This window comes from Myotis davidii, unplaced genomic scaffold, assembly GCF_000327345.1.
Source record: "Myotis davidii unplaced genomic scaffold, ASM32734v1 scaffold679, whole genome shotgun sequence".
Taxonomy (NCBI): Eukaryota; Metazoa; Chordata; class Mammalia; order Chiroptera; family Vespertilionidae; genus Myotis; species Myotis davidii.
Genome location: NW_006290023.1, coordinates 251,685 through 260,686, shown reverse-complemented (window position 1 = coordinate 260,686; position 9,002 = coordinate 251,685).

Genomic DNA, 9,002 nt, shown 5'->3' with positions numbered 1-9,002 from the left:
TTTACTCTTAGTCTGATGTAGCTTGGGAAAATTGGTTACATTTAAATTTCCAAAGTTTTTAGTCATTAGCTTTTCTAATTTGAGGACTCTAACTAAAGCTGAAGTGCTCATCAGTAGATGAGTGGATAAAAAAAGCTCTGGTACATTTATATAATGAAATACTATGCAGCTATAGGAAAGAAGACTCTCTTACCTTTTTCCACAGCATGGATGAGCCAGTATTATGCTAAGTGAAATAAGCCAGTCAGAGAAAGACAAATATCACTTATATGTAAAACATAATGAACAAAATAAACTGGTGAACAAAATAGGTCCAGAGGCATGGATGCATGGGACAGACTGACATATCTTAGAGGGGAGGGGAGTGGGGGACAGGAAGAGATCAACCAAAGGACTTATATACATACTAGAACTAGAGGCTTGATGCATGAATTTCGTGCATGGGGGGATGAGGGGGAGTATCCCCAGCCCAGCCTGCACCCTCTCCAATCTGGGAGCCCTCGGGGGATATCTGACTGCCTCTCGCAATCCAGGATCGCTGGCTCCTAACTGCTCACCTGCCTGCCAGCCTGATTGCCCCTAACCCCTCTGTCTGCCTGCCTGATCACCCCTAACTGCCTCTGCCTCACCCCACACCCAGCACCCAGGATTCCCTCCTCCAGCCAGTCGCAGGCACCCAGGACCCAGGCTTCCCTCCCTCTGGCCGGCTGCAGGCATGCAGGACCTGGGCCAGCTTCACTTGGGCTGGCCGCAGCCACAGGGGACCATGGTCTGGCTGCTTCACCTGGGCCACAGCCACAGGTGCCCAGGACCACAGGGCAGGTGGCTTGTCCCTCTCTCAGGCCACGGCCACAGGCACTGGTGCCTGGGACTGTGGGGTGGGCGGCTTGTCCCTCTCCTGGGCTGCAGGCGCAGGCACTGGTCCCTCCGGGACTATAGGGACAATGGGGTGTGCAGATTGTCCTCCCAGGCTGCAGGCACAGCCCCAGCCGCTGGTGCCCGGGAGTGCGGGGCATGCAGCTTATTCCTTTACCAGGCCACAGGTGCAAGTGCAGGCGCAGCTGCAGGCACCCCGGACCTCAGGGCAGGTAGCTTGTCCCTCTCCCAGGCCGCAGCCACACGCGCTGGTGCCCGGGAACATGGGGCAGGCGGCTTGTCTCTTTCCCAGGCCGCAGCCACACGCGCTGGTGCCCGGGAACATGGGGCAGGCGGCTTGTCTCTTTCCCAGGCCGCAGCCTGGCTGGTCCCCATTCCTCTCTCACGAGCTCATTTGTGCCTGGCGGGTTCCCATTCCTCTCTCCCCAGTGTTGAGTGTCTGAGCAGTTAAGGCATGACGGCATGAGGGCGTGATGACGTGAGGGTGTGATGACCATTTGCATATTAGCTCTGCATTATATAAGATATACTAGTATATGGTCCATGGACACAGGCAATAGTTTGTTGAAGGCCCCAGGTAGGGAAGGGGCTGGGTGGAGGGAGGTAATGGGTGGAGGGGAAATAGGGGACATTTGTAATACTGTCAATAATAAAAAATAAATATATTAAAAAAGAGCCTTTTTATTTTACTTTCTTTTGGTAATGGAAATTACTATAATAAATTAATTTTAGCCCTAACTGGTTTTGCACAGTGGATAGAGCGTCGGTCTGTGGACTGAAAGGTCCCAGGTTCGAATCCGGTCAAGGGCATGTACCTTGGTTGCGGGCACATCCCCAGTAGGGGGTGTGCAGGAGGCAGCTGATCAATGTTTCTCTCTCATTGATGTTTCTAACTCTCTATCCCTCTCCCTTCTTCTCTGTAAAAAAATCAATAAAATATATTTTTTTAAAAAATTAATTTTAGCTTTTGTCTTTTCAACATAATAGTACTTGGTTTATATCTTGTATGGTGAAAGAGAAAGTAAGATCCACGTTCAGCTGTGCCTTAATTTTTAAAATTTTATACATAAAAATTTGAAATAATAAATACAATTGGTATTTTTATTTACTTCTTTAAAATTATTCAATTTACAAATGATTTCCCTGGTTTTTCCCATTATTATACATCATTGTCCTTATTTAAAAGATGCCTGTTTCATTTGTATTTTACATATAAAAATAAAAAACAGCATGGCCAGTGTTGCCAAGTGGTTGGAGTGTCAACCCAAAGACCAAAGGGTCTCGGGTTCGATTCCTAGTCAAGGGCAGGGACCTCGGTTGCAGGTTCAATTTCTGGCTCTGGTTGGGGCATGTTCAGGAGGTAACCAATCCATTTATGTTTCTCTCTCTCCCCCTCCCATTCTCTCTAAAAGTCAATGGGAAAAATATCCTTGGGTAAGGACTAACAACAATATAAAAACAAAGCCCAGGCAGTGTTGCTAGGTGGTTGAGCATCGCCCTATGAACCAGGAGGTCAAAGTTTGATTCCAGGTAAGGGTACATGCCTTTTTGTGGGCTTCATCCCCAGAAGGGGGTATGGAGAAGGGAAAATTATGATTTTCCCTCATAATTGATGTTTCTATCTCTCCCCCTCTCCCTTCCTCTCTGGAAATAATAACATTTTTTTAAAACTTACTAGATAAGGATATTTACTATTTATGAAAGCTGATTTGTCTAGTAATTTAAAAATGCAATTTGGTTTAAATATTTAATTCTAAAATTTGAGGAAGAGCTTTAAATTTGGTGACAACTGAATGTAAATTATCTGAATTTTCATTTCCTAAATCACTTAAATTTTATTTTTATTTTTTTCAAGATTAAAATCTCATTGTAATCTTGATAAAGCATTTCTCCATTTTGAAATTTTCTTTTTGGAATAAAAAAGGCAGGTAATTTGAGGACAGTTTATTCAAATCCCAAGCACCTTTGGCCCCATTCTTTTTACAGATGCCTATCACCTTCTTCTGTTTTTAACATCGATTCATGTGTCACCTAGTAATGCTGAATTATGATCATTGTGTGTTCAACCCCAAGGCAGCTATCGGAGCCTTCTAAAGCTGTATAAAACATCAAAGAGCTATTGATAGTCTAAAAGACAGCTATAGAAATCTTTTTTTTCCAACCTAAAGAAAATCCTCATAACCGGTCTATTATTGTATAACCCTTTCAGGTCAGGAACCTATTCAATAAGTCCTGGACAGTAACTAGATAAAACTTTCTCTTCATTGAAAGTAAGACTGTCTCTAGTAGCAATGCTTTGAAACCGTATCATTAACATTGATTAACATTCAAAATCTTTTATAATGGACTATTAGGATTATCATTTTGTAATTAAAGAATTTCTTGGTCTTTCCTAATTAGTTTCCCTATTTTTTTAAAAAAAACACCTCAACATTATTAAAGACTTCAAGCATAGATGAGCAGTTTTCTTGACCAATTGAGTCAATTCTAGTTTAACTCCATGTCACAGGGAGAAAAAACTATCTTACATGTGAAAGTTGACATGTTTGAGCGCCTTTATGATGTGCAAAGCACGGCTCATGTATTACCCACATCAGAATCTGTTACAATGCTTATAAAATGCAGATTTTGGTATCCAAATCTCAGTGTGGAGGACACATGGTAGAACCACTATATATTAAGGAAACTTCCTAAGTGATTTTTATTCATGCAACGTTTAAGAATTACTCAAGAACAGAGTTACTCTTTAGTTTAGCAAATCACTTGAATGGATCTTTTTTTATTTTGGAAAGGAAGCTAAGGTGTCCAAGGCTATTCTGGATAAAAATGAGGACAGAAAACAAATTTCTCTGAGTAATAATAAATTAACAGGAATTTGGGAACTGTCCTCAGGTAGCTTTAAAGGGAAGTGGCTTTAAAAGGGCCCCCAAGATTTATAAAACTGTAGAGAAGGTCCTTGTTAGAATGAGAGTCCATAGCAATATCATGGCAGAATGGGGATCTGAGAAGAATGATGGCCAATGGGAAATTCCCTGCAGTGGAAATAGCCAATGTTCAATATCAAGTTGTTTCCTATTTTGTGTCTTATTTCCTTTGCTTTTAGGAATGGAGCTGTTCCACCCACGAAGTAAAGCATAGCTGGGAAAGCATAGTGAGGTGTAGAGATTGCAACAGGATCAAGAATTTGGAGCAAGACTTGATCCTGGCCAAATCTATTCCAAGTGTCTTTGTAAACATTGAGGAATGTTCTTGATTTCCCTAACTTCACCAGGTCATAATTAGCCAGGACAGTCTAATCATATAGCTATCATTTATTTATTGAGCATCAGGCAGGTGCCAGGAATTTTCATGCATTATGTCAATTAATCCTGCAAAGTAGGTATTTTCTCCCTAGTTTACAGTTGAAGAACTGAGGCTCAGAGGAATAACACACCCAAGATCAATCATTCAGAAACAGAGCTGAGATTCAGCCCACATTTACCTGACCCCTAAGCCTGTCTCTCTTCCCCCACATAATAACACTTCTCAGAGACAAAGTACTTCTGGCTTTTTTAACTCATGTGCCTTCAGATCAACTGCTTTCACCTCTTTCAGACTTGCACCAGTTCCCCATCTAAAGAGAAGAGCAATGGCTGTGTTCTCTCTGCCTGCCTTTAGAATTAGAACCCCCAATGTTGCTTAGAGAATTCAGTCAGCATAATCCTCCCACTTCAACCTCCTGCTGTCCTAGCTTTCTCCCGCACCAAACTTCTATTTTCCCAACTTCTTAAAAGATGTCTCCACTTGCAGTTTGACTGCTTCATCTCCTTCTTTCTCTTCAACCCACACTAGTATCTTGTCAAGAGCTATGAAGGGTCGGCAATCTTAGTAACTTAGCCTACTATAGTTTCTTGGATGCTAGCAGAAGACCTGAGTCTTCTGGGTCAAAGAACTATATCACATGTGGCACAGCAAACAGCACAAACTTTATGTCAATGACAATTTCTTTGCCTCCCAGGTCTCAGCCAGGGACAACTTGGAGTGGCCCAGGTGATGCTGGTTTGCATCACAGTTGAGAAACCCCATGATTCAAAATCTTTTATAATGGGCTACAAGGAAGCCTGCGTAATCTTTTCCACACAAGGAGACATCATCATATTGAATGGTAAACACTCGTGCCTGCTACTCTGGTAGAAAACACTATTTCTGTCTTCCAAGGCTGTTTGCTATACAACCATCCTGGAAAAGATAGTCTGAAACAAAAGCTGCTAGTGCCACTGCTCACAAGATGTACAGAAATATGACAGTCCCATGGAGAATTGTGTCCTAATATATTATTGTATCTCTTCCCACTAATCATACAGAAGATTGCTCTCTTAAAAGTGATCAATTGCATGTTTCAACAACCTTCTAGAATCTTCAAAGGGGCCTCAAAGAACATTAAATCATTCAAAAAATATTTGTTGGACACCTACTACATGTGTTAGCAAAATTATGCACTATTTTCCTCATGAAGGGAGCAACTGACATACTTAGTATTCACACATACCGAAATGTTATTGTTATATTGTAAATCAGTGAGCTGAACATAAGACGCTGTAATAAGCCAAATTAATTTGGAGTCTTTTATTATGCTAGTGGGCTCAGAGGAATATTGCTTCCAGAGTCTGAGCAAAGCAACATGAAGTTTTCCCTTTATACTTTTCTAATGTCTTTGTCTCCTAACTATGGGGTTTCTGGTCCCTTTTGCAAGTTTTCAAAAGAGCCCTATGTATGCTTAGCAGATATCTCGCAGGAAGCCTGTAGCGTTGAGTACAACACAGTTCAGAAGCCTTGAGTACAGATAACTAAACGACACCTGGTATGGGGGTAGCTAGGGACAGCAGCGGAGCAGCTTGTAAGGTCAGACATTTGAGCTTGTCAGACAGTTGAGCTTATTTTTCCTATCATTAGAGCAAATGCGTCCAATAATAGCAGAATTAATTCACAGAACAAAGGGTTGTCTATGTCTAGTGGAAATTTCAAACAACAGTTTTTACAAAATAGAGGTTATTATGCTTCATTACAAGTTGTGGTTAAGGCAGAGGGAAAGGTACATGTTAGTAGAAGAGCTGACATCAACAAGGGGTCGTGAACTTGTCTGGGAATTCAGGAATTCCGTTTGCTTACTTGGATGAGTAAGAGAAGATGGTTAAAAGGAAGAGGAAGAGCAATGCAGAGAGCCTGTGGCTGTTGGGATCACAGCACATTTGAGAAACTAAAAGAAAGTCAGGAAGTCTCCCACTTAGTAAGCAAGGAGAGTGAGATGAGATGAGAATGAAAAAGGCAAGACCTCTCACATGGTCTGGTAGGCACCTTCAAAATTCTAGTCTTTCCTTCAGAGCAATGAGAAGTTGTTTAAGGGTTTCATGTGAGAAGTGATATGTAGTCTTATTTGCTTTTCAAAAAATCATTTTGGCTGCAAAGTAGAGAATGACTGGAAGGGCTCCGATTGTATGCAGTGAGACCGATTAAATTGGCAATTGGAAAGAAGTAGACCAATTTGCAAGATTTTGGAGATAAAATTGCCAGGACTTGGTGGTACAATGAATATGGGGTCTGAGGGTAAGGAAGATATGACTACTACATATTTGATTTGAACAATTGGATAGAGAGGGTAAAGAAGACAAGAAGAATTTATGAATTCAGTTATCCTAAACCAGTGGTAGGCAAACTCATTAGTCAACAGAACCAAATATCAACAGTACGACGATTGAAATTTCTTTTGAGAGCCAAATTTTTTAAACTTAAACTATATAGGTAGGTACATTGTTATTAACTTAATTAGGGTACTCCTAAGCTGGCCTTTGCTAAAAACATCCTCAATCTGATTGAGGTGTGTTTGCTGAGGTCAACCCCTTCCAACTCTCCCATCCACACTCGTCTTGTATACTTGTTTCCTCTATCTCCTTTCGTTCATCCTCTCTATATGTCCAAACCATCTCAACATACCTTTCTCAATCCTCGACACTATATCTTCTTTCACTCCACAACATTCCCTAAAATTAACTTAATAAACTTTACCTTTGTCACTCGCACGATTTGCTGATGTGACTAGCACTAACCACTGCACAATGAGACTGCTGACTGACTGGCTCACTCAACTCGGGCATGAATCGAGCGCGCCTCCCCCACGCTGTGTATCCTGTGGCCCGCCTGCGCTGCGTCTCCTGACCGACACCCCCCACTTCTTCTAATGCCACTTCTTCAAAATAGAGTCGCCCAGGCCGAAAACTGACTTCTGCGCATGGGCCACAAAGTTTCAATTGCACTGTGCTGCGCGCCCGCACGTGGTATTTTGTGGAAGAGCCACACTCAAGGGGCCAAAGAGCCACATGTGGCTCGCAAGCCACGGTTTGCCGACCACTGGCCTAAACTGTTGTGACATTAGTGAACATGTCATTGAAACAGCTGGTATCAGATCTGGAATTTAAGGGGAAGGTCTGGGCTACAGACACATATTTGGAAATCATCAGCATATAAATGATAACTAAAATCACTGGTGTGGGAGATGTTTAGATCAAGAGATTATAATGAAAACAGAAAAGAGCCGAAATGAAATTGAGAGGTACCCCTATATTTAATAACTAGGGAGAAGAAAATAATCTGCAAGGGAATTAGAGAAGCAGCACCCAGAAATATAAAAACAAACAAACAGAACCAAAAAATGCCAGGAAATTATAATGCCAAAGGAAGAATAAATATTCAAGGAAGTTGTCAAAGTGTTGAGTATTGTTGAAAGCTCAATAAAGATGAGGACTGAAAATGACCCTTATTTTATTGATTAAAAAAATGAAGCACTGAAAAGTGATTTGTTCATAGCCAACATAAATTCTTGTCCCTCTCTGAATTCTCAGAAAATTCATGCTGATGCCATGCCAGGGTTATGTGTGTGATCCATTCTCTCCACAGGACATACATTTCCCAGTCCTCACTTGACTTCGCTTACAGCATTGTATATTGTTAACTACCATCTCTAGGTCTACTTAAATGATATTCCTAAATTGTGTCTTATTCTCTTTCAAAATAGCTGTTCTTTGTTGTTTTATATACATATGTAGGTATGCCAAAGAAATGCTTTAAATCCTCAGACTTAAAAACAATATGGAGTTACGTTTCAGTTATTCAGAGATCAGCTTTCCAGCAATATTGTCTGAAAGAGGACCAAATCTAGAAGCTAAGAAAAGGGGAGGGGATTGAGTACAAACTTCCAGTTATAAAATAAGCTTCAGGGATATAATGTACAGTATAGGGAATAGAGCAGATAATATAATAACTATGTCTGATGACGGTTACTTGTCATATTGTGGTGGTCACTTTATAAGGCATATAAATGTTCAATCACTATGCTGTCGTACACCTGAAACTAATATGTTGTATATCTACTTTAATTAAAATAAAAAATTTAAAAATATATTAAGTTTTAAAGAAAATTAAAGAAAAGGAAACACCTCTCACAGGAAAATAACTTTTGATAATGAACAGCAATAAAAATATCTTAAGATACCACTTGATGTAGAGTCACTGTCCTATTTACTGATGGGAAGAAAAAAATTTCCATTAGCTGGATGTAGATAGAAACATCTGATTATTCATCACCTGGAGCCATAAAGAAAAGCAGTCAAGAAAGGAGAAAATAATAAAAAATAAACAGTAAAACAGGAAGGATGAGAGGAAGGACCAGAGTGGGGAGGGGGGAGCAGATGAAGAGATGAGAAGCAGTGACAGTCACTAGAAAAGGAGATGAGGACATACCAAAGGAAATAAGAGAGATCACTAGAGGATCCTACATATTTCAGCAATCCCCTGGGACTTAAGTGCAAGGCCACGGGGCATGGAATGGAAGGGTCAGTCATCAACAAAGGATTTCATCCATCATCGTATTCTTTAAGAATCTAGGCAGGGAGTACCTTGTGAAAGGATTTCTGTGAAAAGGTTAAAATAAAAATACTGCTCTTTTAAAAGGCAGCCCCGTTTAAAAAAATTAGTGAAATCAAGCCAGAACAGGGACCCTGGTGGCGTGCGGCACGGCGGTGGCAGGAGCAGTGCCCGGGCCGGACTCGCGCTCCCGGACCCCCCTTCCCGAGCCCCCGGGCTCAGTGCGGAAG